The sequence below is a fragment of the Trachymyrmex cornetzi genome, unplaced genomic scaffold (genome assembly GCF_001594075.2).
Source record: "Trachymyrmex cornetzi isolate Tcor2-1 unplaced genomic scaffold, Tcor1.1 scaffold262, whole genome shotgun sequence".
Classification (NCBI taxonomy): Eukaryota; Metazoa; Arthropoda; class Insecta; order Hymenoptera; family Formicidae; genus Trachymyrmex; species Trachymyrmex cornetzi.
The window spans coordinates 1,348,074-1,368,786 of NW_017297292.1; the positions used below are offsets into that span (position 1 = coordinate 1,348,074).

General features: G+C 32.1%; 1 protein-coding gene across 2 annotated transcripts in view; it reads right to left on the reverse strand.

Annotated features, from left to right (window-relative positions):
• The window catches only part of LOC108761792 (limbic system-associated membrane protein), a 291,620-nt gene that overhangs the window by 141,290 nt on the left and 129,617 nt on the right, over positions 1–20,713 (reverse strand). Inside the window, exon 1 of one of the 2 annotated variants that reach the window (XM_018508514.1) lies at positions 9,382–9,400. The exons of the other annotated variant lie outside the window; for it this stretch is intronic. The gene's annotated coding sequence lies outside the window, so the exon portion shown is untranslated. Of the gene's footprint in view, positions 1–9,381; positions 9,401–20,713 lie in introns of those variants that run through there. 2 annotated transcript variants of the gene reach the window in all.

Consider the following 20,713-nt stretch of genomic DNA (forward strand, 5'->3'; position numbering starts at 1 on the left):
CCATAATTTTTTCATTAAGATTTGGTTAGGTGGGTGGGGGGAGCAGCTAGGCAGTCGTGAGTAGGCAGTTAGTCAGTCCCCCCTCCCGTTGAAAACAACCGATTTGAAAAATTAAATACACAGGATTTATGCGCTATTTATGCGCTACTATTTCCAACCATTTTGGATTTTTGCGCTACAACCCTTAAGGCACTTCCCTCTTCGAGCCAACAGTCATATTCACCCCTAAGTCGTTTAAAATTGCAAAATTAAATTACATGTTAAAAATTATTTAATTCATTATTAAACGTTCAAAAGAGGAGCTGTAATTTTTATGTAAAACAATATATCACATGTAGTAAAATCAATAATATATATTCAAATGTCTTAGAAGGATAATTAAATCTTAAATAAGATTTCTCTTAAATTATTAAAATCTTTAGAGTCTATTTTAAATTGCCGGATATGACCTCTTTACTTATTTTGTTTAATTATTTAAACTAATTAAATCTGTTCAGCTCAACTTCTAATAGCAAATCAATAAAACACTTCAGAAATTAATTAAGCAGCTTTGACCCATTCTTAACGCGTAACTTGAAATACCATACAACTTATTAAAATGTTTGCTTTAGAGTTTCTTAATATCTGGTCCACTTACTTTTTACACAATAAATAATTTCAATAAAAGTCGAGTAAAAAGATGAAAAAATAAAATAAAAATATGCTATCTTACATAAAGTATAGAGGAAGGTCACCGATATCGACAAACCATTTATTTTTAGACAATATTTCTTAAACAAAAGGTAAAAATACAACTTCAAAAACATAAATACAAATAAAATAAGATAAAAATGTGCTGTCTTACATAAAGAATAGAGGAAGGTCACCGATATCGACATACCATTTATTTTTAGACAATATTTCTTAAACAAAAGGTAAAAATACAGCTTCAAAAACATAAATACAAAATAAAAAGTGTTTTCTATCAGATAGTATAAGCAATTTTTATAATACTGTTTGCAATTTTGCAATAATTAAGTTTTATAATTAAGTTATGCAAAAATGAGCATCTGACAAAATGGGTTCCAAAACTGACATAGTAGGCATTAATACCAACATTCCTATTCCATAAATAAAGATATATCCTATTCTGTAAAAGAAACTAATTTATGAAACTATAAACATTTAAAATGACATAATATTATCAATGATACTAGTCACTATTATTTTAATTACGCAATTTGCAAAGAACACCGTAAGAATTTTCTTCTCGGATTCATAGAATTGGTTTTTAGCTGATTTGATATAGAAATAAGCCACAAATATATGAATTATGAGTTTGTACTTCTTTAATTAGCTAAACAGATTATGATTTTATTAGTATTAATAACGTGCAATAGTTAGTTTCTGAGAAATAAGGGGGTGTCACTTTAGGAGACCTATGTCAGTATCGGCGACTTTCCTCTTCATTAAAATTTTTAATTACTTCATGTTAACGTTACATCCCTCAAGTAATATGATAACAAGGAATTATTTAGAAATAATGAGTACACCGGCAGAAGATAAATGTTGATTTTATGTATATGAAAAAAAGAGAAGTGCCTTTCGCCGACTCTTTATTGATAAAGAAACATCTTATTTACGAAAGAAGAAACCATATTATAATATTCTCATTTAACCCTTTGAAGCACACATTTTTCTTTACGTAGAATTGAATTGAAATTTGTTCTCGATATGGTTTTCGAAGTCGCTGATTACGAATCTGACCTCAGATTTTTGAAATTTAAAATGGTAGATCCAAAACACAAAAAAGTTCGAAAATTGAGTGAAAACTATCCCAGTTACTCAGAAAATGGTTATGGAAAAGGTAGCATCCTACGATACCACCATGCTGCAAAGGATTAAGTAGATGGGAAGCTCACTCTTTACTGACTTTGGCAAAACGCATCGCACTTATTAAATTACACGATGTGACCAAGGCTTCATTTAATCAAGTCGCTTATCGAGGACGCACGTTAATTGAATTTTGATACTCAAATTCGTCTTTGTAAAATAAATAGAAGCCACTTCGAAGTTAGAAGTTGCTCTTTACGTAAATTACATTGACAGAACTCATAATCAAAAACACTTTACGGATTACTCCAATTTTATCCTACAATACTCTACATCCGCTACATTAAATATCCTCAGTTAGGATAAACTTGAGTAAAATTGCAATGGTTGTTTAAAATACAAAAAATATACTTTTATTTTTGTTATCTTTAATAGTGTTTGGTATAATCTTTTCAGTTTAGCTATAATATTCGAATTTATCCTACTAATTACTACATTGATAAATTATGGTTGCAGTCGCAAAACTCGACAAACGAAAACATAAATTATTTTCAAATAAAAATATTAAATAAACAAACGTTTTATCTGACCTTTCGTCTGGTACAATTTTGTACAAAAATGAAATATTTCGCAAATACTCTACTCTCTAATAAAATTCGATTTTTTAAACTAAAAATTTACAAAATGAATTTTTCTTACATATTTATTGAATTTTTCTTACTTGTTTATGAAATTTAAACGCGATTATATTTTTTATATTTTCCTATATAAATTATATTTTTATTTTTTATGTATATATCTATAGAATTTTTTTTACATATTTATGACTTTATGCGCGATTATAAAACGCGACGATAAGCCAGTGGAGTTTAACTAAAGTTGTAGGTACCTACGTTTGAGGATACAGAAAACAAGGAATATTTTTTACTCTCAATATGTTTGCCCTAAATATTAATGCACGAATAAGAATATTTATAAGGCTTCTTTAGTTCTTGCAAAGTTACTACAGTAAATTAGTTCTATCTTTGATGCGGTATTAGTGATCTGAAATTTAGTTATTTGCTTTTATACCGTGAAATGCAGAAATTCGTCGTTGTCGGCGAACTCCGCGAAAGACAATATAAGTTCTAAAGTTCTCTTCGCATTCAAAATTATTCACAAAGCGCACTGTTCATATCGAGTGTTCTACATTCAATTGGGACAGTTGATACTACCTCTGTTGATGAATGAAACGAGATTTGTTTGGTCTGTCAATTGGTGGTGTACGAATTTCCTGTGCGAAAATAGCGTCGCGATTTGTTTCTGCGGCGTGGGTGGAAACAGAAATTCGTCGCTTTCTTGTATGCAAACAACACCCTGTATTTACGACTAATTTTGGTCCAATCGCAATCCAAAGTGTCGAATGTTGATTTTTCCCGACAAATCATTTAATTACGCCAATTAACTTGTGTCCGACGATAATATATTCGTTTTACCGCAATACAACGCGACCTAAATTCCACTGTCTCTTCGCATTTGTCTGCATGATCGGTCAAAAACAGGTTAGCCAGAATACACGTGAATCCGTGTAGCAGAACTAAAAGATTTCGCAAACACCGTGATTTTTTTACAGACTGTTTCGACGAATTCCATTAAACGGATGAAGTAATTGCGTAAAACGTATCCACGAATTTAATCTCCGACTTCAAACTGTTTTTTTTTACACCAATTAAATTTGAGGAAGTAAATAAAGTAAAATAGTCCAAGGCGAATTGAGTCAATTTGTGTAAATTGTTAAAAAAATAATCAGAAATTATATTAAGTTTTAGTATAAATTCTTAATTGTTAGAACTTTAGGTTTTATATAATAATAAGATGATATTAGTACGGCATTTCTTATCGCGCAATAAAAAAAAAGCATGGAGAGGAAAATCTAATTTGTCCTAAAATTAAGTCCATCAGTTTAATAGATTGATTTAGTAAATCATATACTGTAAAAATTATAATTTGCATAAGTTTCAACATATCTTTTCACAAAATTCGTGATATGAGATTTCTTTATGCTTGCAATTTTTGTGCTTGTATTGTCGACTAACGAAAAGAACGATTTTGTTGAAGTATCTTATATAAAAATTGTATAAAAAATTTAGATACACAGATCTGAAAATAATTTTGTTGGACCATCAAAGTAATCATGTTGGAAATTCCATTAATTTCTTTATAAAGTAACTTTACCAATTTTCTGTTATTTTAATAGTTTATCCAGCTTTTTTAGATATTTCAGCAAGATCATTTTTCTGTGTGAATTATACGCAATATATTTTGGTAGTTTATTTATATCTAGCTAAATTTGTAGATATTTTAGCAAAACTGTTCTTTCCGTGTGAATTATACGCAATATAGAATTGTTGTTTATTGTTTCCGATGCAGAGGAAGCGAGCGGAAGTAACTAGCATAATAAACAGCTCGTTTAAATAAAAAAATTAACGACAACTGTCAACTATCACAAAAAAACCTATATTGATTCAATTCGCCTAAGCCTTCTTTCTTACACAACATTAGTAACCTGTTCTTTTCTAAATAATAAAATAAAAAGGACTACATGTTTTTCTATCATGAGAAATTTAATGATGACAATGATAATAACTGTCGCCTTAGTGTGTGTATGCGGTATTATTAATTAAAAACTCTTGACCGATAATTAGAACGTTAATTAAGGCTGAGAATTTCTGTCAGAATGTGCAACTTTGTTTGCGACTTTAGGTTTGCAGCTCACTTCACTATAATTACAGAAGGCACTCTACTTTTCAGCTAAGTCCCGACGAACTCTTCTCCAACTCGTTTCCATTCTTCCCAAGGCAGCCGCCTCTCGCTGCCGTAGTGAAATTATTCGATACCCTCTCTATCTTCGAGAAGGTGCCACGGATGTTATTTGAAACGTGGATTTTGCCCTTCTTTCTCGTTTAGTTTCCTTAGAAGATTTACGAGACCGATTTCTATCCGAATTTTCCAAATTTTATTCCACGAACTTTAACGTTAATTACGCAAGCTTGAAATTCTCGCGCGATACTTATGTTATCTTGTATGTACATCGTCTATAAAAATCTCTTCACTGTTTTTATCGCGTAAATTACATATAGAACTTAATAATTATCATTTATATTATACTCATTTTTATTAAACAATGAAAGCAGCGATTAATGTATTATTGTAAATTTCGCTGTATTTTGATAAAATATCAAGAATAAGAACAGTAATTGGAAACATGTTTTCGTATTAAGTCATTATATTTGAGAAATGTAGTTTTTAATATTCCAAAACATTAAAGTACATCAAACGATAATGATCAAGCAATTCCACATCACTTATATTTGAGAAATTTCTCGTAAAATTAAATACCTGAGTGCCGTGGAAATAGAGAAAAGAAGCGAAGAGATGATAATTATATTTTCCCAATTATTCTCGCTTGTCACGACATAGATAACAACGTTATTTTTGATTCAATCAATTTTACGGCATTATGTACTAGAAAATGGATTTAACGTTCAGTCATTTTCGATACGTGCCGCGTTGTAGTAAAGCGCGGTATTTGTGGTATTACAATGGCAAATCTGGTATGCATTAACACGACATAAAACTACCGCTAAACGGTAATCGAATATCGCCTGAGTAATATCGCTCGTCGCAACCTTCTATCGCATTAGCTATGTGATCGTATTATCTGATAATCGTATGATAAACTAACGACACATTAAAGATCGTTATTTCAATGTACTAATGTAAAATCACTTATACAAAAAGAACAATTTTGCTGAGGTATCTAAAAGTTTAACTAAACCACAGATTTGAAAATTATTTTGTTAAACCATCAAAATATTGTAGGAATTTCAAGCATGATAAGCAATGCCGCAAGAAGTTTTAACATTCTAGCAACCAGTTCGAGCATCCTACATAATTATTTTGTTGGTCCAACAAAATTATAATATTTCCAGATCTGTATTTAGCTAAAGTTTTAGATACCTCAATAGTACCCTTTTTGTATTTTTATTTTTGCAGTTCTACAGAACAGAATTTTTATTTATGAAACAACATATTAATATATTTGCTTTCTCTTGTGTGTAGGATTATTATTTATAAATAATTTATTAATATTCAAACTAGAACATTTATTTTTTGCCGTTTCATAAAATATTTTGTAATATATAAAAAATTGTAGAGTGAAAAATAGATGTGAAAATAGATACGAAAAATAAACTCGATTAAGTGCTAAATTAAAACAAGTATGCAATCTACAGTCTGTCAGTTTCCAGTGTCATTTCGATAAATTCGTAAACTCAAAATTTCTGTAAATTCGTAAAACGATACATGGATATTTACATTTATATAAATCTTATACTAAGTGACACTGTGAAATGTTGCGGGTTTAAACGAAGATATGCAAAACCTAATGGAGAGTTGGCCACGGTTGCTCTGCGGCTATCGTAAATCCGAGAGCTGTCGCCACTTATTGCAGCCAATGTACTATGTGGCAAGCGAGAAAGGAAGCGACAAAGAAGCAAATCAGAGGTGAAAAATTTGCGTAATGTTTCTGTATTTATATGCGATAACAGTCGCGTAGTAATGGACGCGCCATATGATTGATACGATCAATGGATCCACGAGTGAGATCAACAAAAATCGTTAATCGACTCGTCAGAATCGTCGGGCAGGATCAGCGGGGAAACGCGAAAAATTCGGACGGTGATGAAAATACGAGCGTGGAAAAGAGATACAGAACAAAAATGTGGAAAGAATCAAGAGCGAGAGAGAGAGAGAGAGAGAGAGAGAGAGAGAGAAACAGAGAGAAAAGTAAAAAGCTTAAGAGGAAGCGAGAGGAACGCATAGAAACAGATGGAACAGAGCGCGAAGAGCGCAAAGCTAGAAGGGTTGTAGCAAGAGCTGGTTGCAGGTCAATTTAATCCTGGACGGTAGTTCAAGTCCACTTAAGTATCTGGTAAATAGATTCCGATTGAGAGTACCTATCCTAGATCCCTGCAGACATTCGATTCTCTTTGCTTCGCTCGGAGCGAATAGAACCCAGATCCGCTATTCACCGCATTCATCCGCATTCTATCCGCCCAATCGCCCATTCCTCCTCCGTATATTCGAATCAGGTCTAAGACAAAACGAAGAGTTACTCGTAGATACCATAGAGTTAATATTCGAATCAATAGCCATTCGTTCAGATGTCGATGTCGAGACATCGAGCGGATTATGACCCGTTGAAATAATAGTGAGAGTATCAAGATCGCGTGGAAAAATATTTCCATGATCGTGAAAAATGATTTCGGAGGCGCAATCTTAATTCTTGAAACATATACCATTAAGATAAAAAAAATTCTAAAATGAAAAAAACCTAAAAAATAGTTATTTTCTGTATTTAAATTATCGCAATCAGTGGAGGATTTTTCGATAAGCTAATCAAGCTTAAACTTTTTTTAAGATTAGATGACAGATTTATCAATGCGTATCATTTATTAACTACCACAGATTCAGTTCTGTTGTTAACTTCAAAATTTATGCTAATTATTTTGTAATTATGCGACGAGATAGATTAAATTCTGTTTCTCTCACCCTTCTCTCTTGTTATCTCGACTTGCCGTCAAGAATGGTGCTATTGCATTACCTGTTACATTAATCATTTTTTACGTAAGAAAAAATTACGTAGTATCTACTTATTTTTATAGCATTAATTTTGTAATAGTTTCTTATCAGTCAATAACGAATTGTAAATAAATATTACAAAAATTTTAATAAATAATTATTTATTAATTAATTATTTATTTATTAAAATGTTTATTATTTTTATTTTGTTACTGAAATTTATATATAAAAAATATGAGATCCTAAATTGTAAATCTAATTGAATTATTTCTGAATGGTAATTGTATTACCACATCGATGTGTCATTGTAAGCTTTATTGAAAATAAAATTTGAGAATATACAATATATATGTGTATATGTTACATATATTATATAATCATTTGTATCTAATAATGAAAAGTAACTTAATATCAAATGTCAATTAATATTCGCATTATTGAAATATTCCCAATATCGTCAGTACGTCGAATCTAATAATTGGAATAATTTAATAGTCACAAGAGATAAATGTACACGATGTTCAAAATTTTGAAAATTATCAGTTATTTCTCGTTAAATACTAATTTATGCACAAATATATCTATATTGTTCCTCGACCGTGTATCATCTTTAGTTGAAATATAGTATACATATAAAGAATGACGACAGATCTTGGCATTGCCATCTCATTGCTCTCAATTCGCGACCTGATTTTACGAATTGCACAAGAGGAATGCCACAGAGAGTACCATCTTCATTTCACGTTCTCTCTTATAGTTTCTTTGAGAGTCGCTCGTTACCTCACGCGATAATTTGTCAGTTATATTCTACTTATATAATAATAGGAAATGACCGCACACGTTTTGTTTTACCTCAATGAAGTGCCTTTCGTTCAATATTACGCGCTATTTCATGGAAATCGTTTTGGCTGGAACACATTTTGAGTGAGACTCGCGTGCAATTTAATATTACCTACATTATCAGAGAGCTTTTCTCATATCTGAGAGATACCAATACCGTCATGTCTTCTCCATACTTTATTTCTAGAAACTGCCTCTAGAATTTCACGAAATGTCTTGCAAAAAAAGAGTTATCAAATTTATAAATGATAAAAAAAATAAGTACATTAATTAAAAACTACAGAATAAGAAGTAATTTATATATCTATACTATTATATATATATATGGATATACTTCCATGAAACCTATAATCGTGTTCTTAGATGATCGCATCCGTTCGTAACCAAATTTTGCTTGGACCAAGTTTCGTGCTAACATAACTTTCATCGCAATTTATTTCCGAAGATGCGCTCAGCACAATTTCGAAGAGGTAGCACTCACCTGAGCACTTGCACAGAAATTACACTTGTTCTCCGATGCGTCGATTCGTTCGGCCGTGAGTAACGCAGCGAACGATTACGCATCCGCGCGAGCTGCAACGAGCGTAATCTACTGGAAACACAGTCGGAGCACGCGCGCTACAGAATAAGGTACGTTAAGGCAAAACTTTGAAGGGCTTGCAGGAACCATCCCCGTCAGACATCAACGCGATGCGCCCGGAAGTATAACGATCACAGTGGAAGTATACGTCACGTACATGTAATCGGCCGCACCTTCACGATTCGTTCGCCGTCTGTGTCTGCGAGGGGGTAAGTTTATTCGCGAGCGCGATAGCTTAAGGTCTTCTACCACCGCAAAAGGTAAAGGGGTAGCGGGGAAAGAATATCTCTCCGCGGGATAAAGTTTTAACTAGTAGCTCGAGGTGGTCGGAAACTCTGGTGAAGCATATTTGAGAAAATGGCTCTTAAAGAGTGAGGCGGCGCCGAATCAGAAAGCGGCGCACGATAGGAACAAAGGTCGGAATATGAAGTTGGAGAGGAATAGTGATAGAGTAGATTGCAGAGAGGAAAGGGCACCTGGAGTTATAAGAGGCGGGGTGATAGCGAGTTAAGCATGCAAATGCTTACACAAAATGTAACGTCGATGTCATCACATAACCGCTGCCGGTGCGCTGCACTCGCAGAGTCCTCCGTATCATCCCTCCGCCCTCGCACGCAGGAGCACCCCCGGTGAACCGATGCTCGGTCATGCTCGACGATACGGGAGCAATGCAAATTGCAATGTTGCATACATAATATATGCGACTGCGAACGATCTTGGAGATGCGCGGCTGTCGGAGGACAGGTTCGCCCACGTCGAAGGATCTTATTCGTGAACTGTTGTTCAAGGTTCTAACTGATGGAGAACACTCACGGATGTCCTGGAACTCATCACGCGAGGAAGAGAGGAGGTACGACTTCGACTGTACATGGGAAGAAGGTTTCACTGAAGAATCTAAAAATTTAGCTACACTGAAAGAAATGATTGGCTGAATATGGCATAGCATTTTTAATTGGTTGCAGCAGCCAATTTTTGGTTATGTTAAGCTATCGAAATCCTATACTGACATTACGAATAGGCTAACGCAACCAAAAATTGACTATGCTATGCCATATTTTATCATCTAATTTGCTGCAGCAACTAATCTTTTCTTTCAGTGTAGAGATATACATCTGAAAATAATTTTGTTAGACCATTAAAATAATTATATAGCACGCTCAAATTGGTTGCTACAATGTCACAATTTTTTGCAACATTGCTCAGCATGCTTAAGATTTTATACGAAACTATTTTGATGGTTCAACAAAATTGCCCATACAGCTCAAATCATTCTAACAATGTTTTAGCAACATTGCAAGCAGTAGTTGCAGCAAGCTTCTATAGCTGAAGGAGAAAAGTTAATAAGGTCATTTTTGGATTCTCCATTGACTTCAATTAAACAAATTTTTTTTATTCTATAATTATGCAAAAAAATCCATAAAGCTAATCAAATTATTAGTTTAGAATTATTAGTTTACAATACTTTGATACATATATAAGGCCCTTTTTATGACTAATAAGTAAACTAATAAAATATTTTTGTTTGTACCATCCAATAAAATTATTTTTAAATCTGTATTTAGACAAGTTTTTAGATTCTTTAGCAAAATTATTCTTTCCGTGTATGTGCATAATTATTGCCGCGCGTCATCAGCAACCGGATGGAGATGAAATCAGTTCGGAATTCCCCTAACTCTGACGCTTTTAATACACGGGAAGAGAGGGGAGTGCCAGGCAAACGAGCTAATGTGCCAGGCGTATCTATCTATTGTCTTCGGTTAGCGGATTGATGGATTACGGCGAGAAGATACATTTGACGTCTCTGTGCACAATCACGATCCGCTTTCGCACTGCCGTCCACACCAAGGCCGCTTTTAATGTCCGTCCGAAAGATAATTTACAGACAAACCGGACTGATATCGCGTGCAATTAACAGCCTGGACAGTTGAAACGCTGGATGTCTTCCGTGTTCAATTCCGCGCAGGCGATTTAATCAGCAACGTTTGTCATGAAATACCCGATTAATATAATGATACATCAATAAGCGCTTGATGTTCACTATAACTTATGGTTCACGAGATAATATTCATCGAAACGTAATATTGTAAATCTGCTTAAGGTCAATGTTGCGAAAAAGTAATATTCGATATTTTATCAAGCCGATGTAACGTCGCTTTGTACAGACTCGTATAATTTAACTACTCGTGTTTTTGTTTGTTTATTTCAACGAAGCAACCGACAGAGAAATGGCAAATATTTTCGAATGACTGTTTCGTTTAACGTTTCCTCGAGTTATAAATTTAAAGAGATATTATAGGATGATCTTAATTCAAAATTTTCAAATTATAAAGTATACATACGGTAAAAAATATGTTTAATTGAAAATATATTGTTATAAAAATCTGGTAAAATAGAGACAAATAATTTATAAAATAAATAAAAATAATTATTATGAAAATTATACACCGAGAGAAAAATTTTTGGTATTTGTGACTATAACTACCTAGTAAAATAATTATGATAAGAAGCTCCAATTTTATTTCGGTTTCAGTTTATGATTGCATTTCAAGTTCGACAGGAAGCAACGCGCAATTTACATAACTGAAATATATATATGAATTTATATATAAAAATATTATTAAGCACCAAGATGTAGCCTCGACTGAACCCTTTTTTTATTTGATTGATTCATTTTTATATATTATTGTTATAATATTGTAGTAATAATAATTGTTTGTAACTCTATGTACCAAAAGAAATATGTAGTTAATATTATAGTCGTTTTATGGGGACAGTTATATAACCTTTTTGATGTACAGAACAATAAATATTAATATTATTATATTTAATACAGCAGTAATAATCATAAAAATGGAGCTTCTAACGATAATATTTTATGCAGTTATATATATATATATAGTAAAAAATAGTAAAAATTTTCTCTTAAAATAAACATTAAAATATTACATTTTATCTAAAAATAATTAAAGAGAAAAAATGCAAATCTTTAATAAAAATAATAATTTATTTTCATTCAATTTTATTTTGAATATTTCAGATTATAGAAACAATGTCATTTATCTAAATATGTAAAAAAATACACAAAGAACTTGTGTACATGTTGTTTGCTAAATTAACCAGCGAAGTGCAACGTGTGATTCAAATCGCTTGCCAGTGGCATTTACTTACTCTCTCGCAAATCCCAGATCCCAGAAGATGTTTCGCCGACGTCTTCGCCGATATCAGAGAGGTACGAGTGGCATGCCAATTGCTCAGCTTGTTCCGCACTCCGTTCGTGTAGAAGCAACCATGCCAGAATATCAGAAGACGTATCACCGGGGAATTCATCGCCGTCCAATTTTGTCACGCGATCTCACAGAACGTCACGCACAAAAAGTCGCGGATATGCACAAAGTTTCTGCGTGTGCGTCGCGTATATGATAAATTTCCGCTTTCAATTCACTTTTCATCCGCCGATACGCGACTACGATACTTTTTCCGGTATACATTGATCATAAAAACGAAGGTAATTTTAATATTCTAATTTTATTTTTTTATCGTGTTTTCTGTTTTGATTAAAATGCGTTCTTTCTCTTATTGTTTATTTATGTGAAATAAACAATGTATAAGTTTAACAAAAAATGATTTAATTCCAATTTTCTGAATATTTATACACATAATTATTTTTTATTTGAAATTAATTTAAAATTATTACATTAAACATTAGATATTATTTTTACACATATTATTTTAGACACTATATATTAAAATCCATAAACTGTACATTTAATTTGTATAAGTTGTTGTAATGTATATGGCAAACATTTGTAATATTTGCAAGTTTGCTTTTTTAATTTTTCTGATATTTTGCATTCACTCGCTAAATAAAAATTGGAAATTATATCATTAATATATAAATATTTTCATTCGAATTTTCAATTTTAATGTACATAAATCTTTGATGTTTGGTATGAGATTCGATATATTCTAAGCGAGCGAACGACGAAACGAACGACGAAAATAAAAGAGCGACAAAAAGTCATTTACTTTCAATTTTCGCATTCTGAGTATTTATATATCATACAGAGTATGTATTATTTTCGTTGAATTAATTTGTAACATTAAACTCTACACATATTACGTTTACGATCGACACTATATCAATTAAAACTCACAAACTTTTTATTTAATTTGTAAAAATTACAGTGATATATATAACAAAAATGTTTGATATTTGCAAATTTGTTTCCTTTAATTTTTCTGATATTCTGCATTCATTCGCTAAATGAAAATTGGAAATGTGAATACATAAATATTTCCATTTGAATTTTCAATTTTAATGTATGTGAATCCTTGATATTTGCTGCGATATTCGATACATTCTAAACTGGCGAACAACGAGACGAGAAGAATAAAAGGTTGACTTCCATATGGTCGGAAAGAATATCTTTTTCCCCTTTGTTGTTGCTTCACGCGGCAGTTGGAAAGTTGTAAACGGAAGATCTTCCAAACCAAGTTTCTTTTAGAGAAGAGAATGTGACGCGCCTCACGTGCAACGAATACGAAATAAGTGTTTGTTCAAAAAAGAAGAATAAATGAACGCGTCCGTATCTACAAAAGCACAGAAATGGTAAAACATAAAACCATTTGTAGCGAGTTCGAATACCAAATAATAAATTAACAATGTTATGCATAATGTAGTACTACAGTTAATAATAACAGTATATCCGGTTATATATGTTTAATTTATAAGTAACTTGATATTATATTAAACTGTTAGCTCTTTAACGCTGATAGTTGTTATTAGACAAAAAGTACAAATTTGTATTAATTTTCAAAATATTGATAATTACAAAATGCAATTAACATGTGTACTACTTTTTAATAAGTATATATTTTATTATATGTTTGCAATTATTTCGAGTATCCAAAATAGTCAGGAACAGAATGTTATATTATGCAAAGTTGAATTAATATCCGAAATTCAACTTACACGTAAGCAGAACCGCCATCTCATCACCCTTACCATGGAATACAAGGCATTGGGATACTCTAGAGTTGTGGCAAACAATTTGTCCGGAAACCCCAACTTGACTTAAGCCACAGTCTAGAATTTGACCAATGTAGAAGATCGATAATTACGAGAAAATGGAGATGAAAATAACAGAAATATGAAAATAAAAAATGAACTTGAATCATCTAATATTTTCATCATCTAATATTTTGGCCTTACAGAAATTTATAAAAATGAAAATACTTTATATTTTTCAAAAATATTTAATTATTCTTATTGTTCCCTTTTTAATATTTCCTAAGATTCAAATAAGTAAATGTAAACCTTTAAAAGGATAAGCAAACGAAAATTCCAACGGAGCAATCGTGAGCAAACGATGAGCAAACGAATGCAAATATGAAATATTCGATTTTTTAATATTGGGGGGCTAGCGTGAAGTTGACCCCCAAAATGTAAATTTCGTATAACTTTTGAACCAAGGGTGAGCAAACGAAAATTCCGACAGAGCAATCTTGAGCAAACGATGAGCAAATGAATGCAAAAATAAAATACATTTCCATTATAATTCAATAATATGACTAATTTAGTGTAATTTATCCCAACGGGGTAACACAGCAGAAGCTCAAAAAAAAAACCATTGATTCACATTTTTATAATATATAATCGCACGCAAATTCTACATATATAACATTACATGTCAGTTCAATATGACGTGTCGTTAAAAAAATGGTTCTGATCAAATTTGTTTGACATTTATTTAATTTAGCTTAATTACTTTATAATGTGTTTAATTATGTTTTAGCATGTCTAATAAAATCAACGATTGAGAGATAAACTCATCAACGTGATGTGAGAGCAAAAGTAAAAAAAAGAGATGACTTATTATTTAATAAGTATAGGAAAATATTTATGATTTCTTTTTCATACACTATTCATTTAGTCGTTATTTCTAAAGAAGTGAGATTATGAGTTTGTTTTGCTCGTTAAGACTTCTTTGATTTATTTGTTGTCCTCTGTCATTTAACATTACACGTTATTCTCGTGTCTCGTTTGCTCAGTCAGCGTTCACCGATGGCCAAAGGGTACAAATTTTCCGAAGAACAATTTTCGAGGACGTGAGAGAAATCGAGTCACGCCGTGGCGAGACTTCAACACCACAAACTTAGCTCAGTTATGAGTTTGCGACCGTCCTCAGACATCACCAATGCGCTAACTCGACACGTACTCACGTCTACGATGCGGTAAAAATGAATTTTGTTGGAAACTGGCCAACAGAAAGAATGGATGGGCCAAAGAAAGCCTGCTACGATCCTCTATGACTTGTTACAAACTGTCGTCGAAGCACGTTACACGCGAAACTAACCGATTCATCGAGAAAATGTACAGAGAAGTTAGTTTGAGAAACGCAAGATACTTCTAATGATTGATTTTAATTTTTGCGAAGTGTGTGTATATATGAAAACGTATTTGGTAATTAGAATACAATCAAGCAAAGAAGATGAAAATTTGTCTTTGAAGAACTCATCAATTATGGAAGACCAACTTTCGGAGATGTGTAAACAGTAGCTTAACAACTAATTCGATTTTTATAACAAACTCGGTGCGCGCCTCCACAAAATCAAGGGAGAAAGCTGAGGAGCAAACTTTAAACTCCGCTTTCGAAATGTCTCCGTCTTGCAGTTGAGGTGACATGGAAATGAAAGGAGTTTCACTCTTCAACAAACTGAAGTGTAGTTGTTTGATTTGCGGCTTTCCGACAGTACAATACGAATAAAATTCGCAACGTTATTTTAATTCTCACGCCTTCGTGCCTGACAGAAATAAATAATGCCTCTTGTTTTCTCAGAATAAATTTATCTTGATTAACCTGTTACCTCTGAAAATCTACGAAAAAATCACGATTTTAATAACAATCCTATAATGAAATGTTATACTGTTACAAAATAGTGAAAATCTGAAAGAAAACGCATTCAGTTATACTAATAATTTGGAAAGCTCAAGAACACGATGATTAAGAACAAATATATTTCAAATTAATTTAATTTAGATAAAATATATTTAAAACTATATTAGTTCAAATAAATTCTTTCTCTCTTTTCTCTTCTTTTTTTCCACGAAATCGCTAAAATTAATCATAAGAACAGAGTCGCCGCAAGCAGTGCATCTATTCGTATGATTAGTTTGTAAATTGTGCAGAGTACGAAAGCGCATTAATAAGGAGGGGGTATCAAATTAAATTTTAAAAATCAATTCTCTATTTCTATAATATCAATTGCATGTGTTCGCTTTTGTTGGATTTAATTTTTTCTGAAATGTGTGCATTAATTTAGAGAAATCGTATCTCAAAATCTGAAATCAGGATTGGATAGTTGTCGGATAGTGATTGGATTGGATATAGTTGTTTGTTTTCTAACGCTACTAAAATCTTTCGGTACATAGGACGCCATGCCAAGCCATTTCAGCACCAGGATACCGATCATGTAACATTTTCCCTAGGGCGAAAACGTGAAAAGTGAAAAATTGCTCCATTAAATACAATGATAAAAATTTTCACTTTTCACATTTTCGCCCTAAAAAAAGTTATATTACCTTAGAATAAAAGTAAAAAATAACGCCCTTTTTTTAAAGATATTAAAAAAATTATTTAAAAAATAGTTTATCTAATAGATAAACAAAAATAATGAAGACCCTGCATAAAAGAACGTTATGTATACCTATGTATATATTATTAAATATGCGCATATCAGATTCGAACATTTTACAACAATAGATATATTTTTTTACAACAGATATATTTCTTTACATAATTTCTTAGTCCGTGTAAAAGAAATAAAAAGCATTGTGAAAGAAATTCAATATATCTGCAATAAAATATAGGAAATAGATAAGTAACGTGGTATTACAAGAAAGAATTAAAGAGTTCCGTAGAAATAGGGAATGAAGCAAGCTCTTTGAATCCGTAGAACAATTTCTCGAGATAAGGAGTTACGTACCAATGAGAAAGTATTTTCTTAATTATCGCTCTTCTGGATAGTATTAAAGAAAAGAAATAGGCGAGTATTGGAAAAGAGATCTCTTACAAAGAGACTCTTGACTGATGCGCGTTTCGAAACAAATAACAATCTGCTGCAAAATAATATAAAAAATAGTTACTTATATAACTCGTTTTGCAAATAAATGCTTTGATGTGATGGGAAAAAACATCTTAACGGCGTACAATTTACTTTGTATACATGACGATTCTCTTATTGGATTTACATATTCACATTTGTAATTGCGAAAGTTGTTTTGTTACTTCTTTCCAATTCTTAAAAAAAAAATTAACAAGAGAAAAACAATAAATTCTTTGCTTTTAAACTCGCTTAAAATTGAAATTGATTAAAAAATTTAATTGAAAATATATTAATATTTTCAATTAAATTTTTTAATTAATTTGCGATATGACGTCCTTCATTACTTACATTTCTCGTAATGAGATTATAAAAAACACGTCTAAAAATGAATCGTATTAAAAAATATTTTATATTTTAAGTTTGTTAAACTTGCAAATAATTATTTTTAATTTCGCAGCAGTAATAATTATTTAATAAATTAATGAAATCTCCTAGAAGCAAATGTGGTTACAAATTGTCAAAGAACTCCCGCTATTTCAATATGCAATGTTTATCGATATTCAATCTATGTAAATTTAATCCTCCATGCCTCAAAGTTTATTACTGCGTAATAAATAAAGTCTTAAGAAAACGGCACGTCCGGAAATATGAAGTATATCTCACGTCACTCCTCTTCCCTTTTCGAATTTACGTTATATTAGTTTGATAGCGTGTGACATTTACATAGCACCGTGGCGGAATAGCTCAGTTACCTTCGAAGGTTAAAGATCACGAAAACGAGAAGTAGTGAGAAAGTCTACGTGGTCTGCTAGTTTATAGGCATTCACCCTCATCTTCTTTCCATCCCTCGTCCAATTCATCCTCTTCTGCTCAGTGCTCGGACTCACAGAAAATCCCTCTAGCAAACACGGGACTGCCTTTCGCACCGAAGAGACTTTTAAATTCGTCGTCATGGAGAAAGGAACGAGGTGAAGGGCAAGTTACGAAGAAAGTAAGTTCGGATTATAAAAAGACTGTATGCACAAGACACGACGAGTGTCACACGCGAACGAGTTCGCCTAATTATATTTCACTTTTCGTTCTTTGACACCATCATTAGTATTGATTCTATAAATAACACCAAAGAGTTTTTCCGCTTGCTCTTTAGCAGAACATTATCCTATTATTTTTTTTTTTTCTGTTTGCTTTGGACGTATTGAGTAAATTGCTCTGTGTTGTTTCGGACTCATCGGCTGAACCTATGAAAGAAGATCTTATTGTAGGCATAATTGCAAAGGAAAATTAAGCAGGCTCTTAAAGCTGTTTCTGACTTTTCTAACGAATGCTAAACGACAAAAACATCAGGTAATTCCGTCGTCTTTTCTGAATTCTTTCTCCTCAATTTTTCCGACACGTAAACCGATCCCGAGTTCAAGCAGAATAAAGAGGAAATTAGAATCGTGAAATGAGAATTCCGTTTCAAACTGTAGCAACGGGTGCAGGAGTATTCTTACTAATTACGCAAGCTCCCAAGAGTGTCTCGGCTCGTTTCACCATTTTGTTTAGCTCGCGAGCCGCCCTCTCCTTTACCTTCTCTTTCACCTGCGTTTTCTCGCCCGTTAACCCCACTTACCTCTCTAGAATGAAACTATTTCAAACCGAGCTAGTAGAAGCACATTCGAGTCTAGAGAAATTGGTCAATAACGAATCCTCTTGCTTGTCATCACATCGAACATTTTTAAAAATAAAAAGAGAATTGGAGATAAAATATAAAGTATAAATTATTTCAATTGATAATTTCAGAAATTCAACCAGCTATGTAATTAATTATTAGTAAGCTAATATTATCATCATTTTGTTTCCATTTGAACTAATATTGTTAGTTTGTTAAGTTTATGACTGTACGTTCCAAATAATAAGCGCTATCAAAAACAGTTATTTAATTACATAAATTATCTCGAAACAAATGCATTCAGCGAATATTGAAAATGATATTTTCATCTTAATTATCTCTACTATAATAACAATATAATAAATATATTTTCTCCTAATGTACGTAAATTTATTTAATTTTATTCATAACGAATAAATATTATTATAGAGAAATATAAATTTAAAATGTCCAATATGCGCAACTTACTAGAGGAATTAAAATTATTAGCTGTTCTAGTCGATCTGTAAGTAGTCTAATTCGAGTTACATTTGAATTTGCATTGAACGTTACAGCGGAATTTTTAATCGACTGGCATGTCCTCGCCATCCATTCCGGCCGTAAGAGCATCTATATTCATCTTCGTCAATGTCGTTGCACACATGAGATGCACGCCGCGCATGCATTGCAAACGTATGAATTTATGAATATTCGTCAATTCCAGATACGCGAGGGTGACCGTCGTTCCAATGAAATTTATTCCACTCGTCAAACTATTGCGACATACTGGAGAATTTGTTATCACGCACCGCGACATGAATTCTTAACAAATTTTATGAAGTCCGGTACTCGTGAAAAATTTGACATAAAAAAGAAACGTATTGACGAATGTAATCCTATTAAAGTACAATTACTTCTTACAGTAATTTTAAAGTCAATCGTTTGAAAATGAAATGTGACATAATATTTTTTTTTAATGTAAAAACACATTATTAAGTTCTTGGGGTGATTGATAAAAAAAAAGTTAAAACCATAGAAAGTTTTATTAGTGAAAAACGTTTTAAAATAAAAAAAAATTATATTTTTAAAAAATACATAACAACATTATTTTAGTTCTTCAGGCGATTGATGGAAAAAACTATAACCAAAGAAAGTTTTACAAGCGGAAAACGTTTTAAAATTATAAATGTCATTAAAAAAAATATATGTTAAACATCATTTTAGTTCTCGAGGTAATTGATTAAATAAAATTAAAATAGAGAAAGTTTTATAAGCGGAATAACAGACAAAATAGTTAACGCTAAGCGACTACTTTGTCGCGATGCGTTAATTCCGTTAAAATGAGAAAACTTTAAGTGGTTTTGTTAGACTGATATATCTCCGTCCTCCTCGAGAAAGACAATCGGGAACCACGTTTCTATTGTACGCATTTGCACACTGAGTTTCACCCTTTTCTCACCACATAAATAACGTACAATTGTTCCTGTACTTTATACACACACACACGCACGCACGACGCACGCATATATATATAACACATAAATTAATTATAACAAAAATAGAAAATGCATTATCCAGGCGACATCATACACTCTTGTATCATTTATGATTAAAAATAAATTTTAATTAATGTCCAAGTTTCCAGAGAGGACAACGGTATTCCAGGAAAATTACGGACAAATAATTTTACGAGGGTCGCCAAACAAATGAATGATTTTAATCACAGTAGCGCGATAATGTAATCGTGTTCTGATCGCGCCAGTTCGTTATGCATCCTAAATAAGCTCCTGGATTGGTAATATCCATTTTCGACGCTTGCATTTGTACGGACGCACTCGCATTCGCACTAATTTAGCGTCGTTACGTGAATACGTCATCCTTGAAATCCAAACAAACCTGAATTCACATAACATTACGACTTGCTTACTAACATCAAACAAGAAGACCTATGTTGCAATAAACAGCTATGAAACATTTGTTTCAATTCCGAAAGCAGACTCCTATGTAATAATTTTTCAGAATCGTGGAATTTAAAACTAGAAATACACTCGAATAAATAAAGATACATATTTTTCCTCACTTTTGTACATCCGCGTATATTTTTTATTTATTATTTACACATG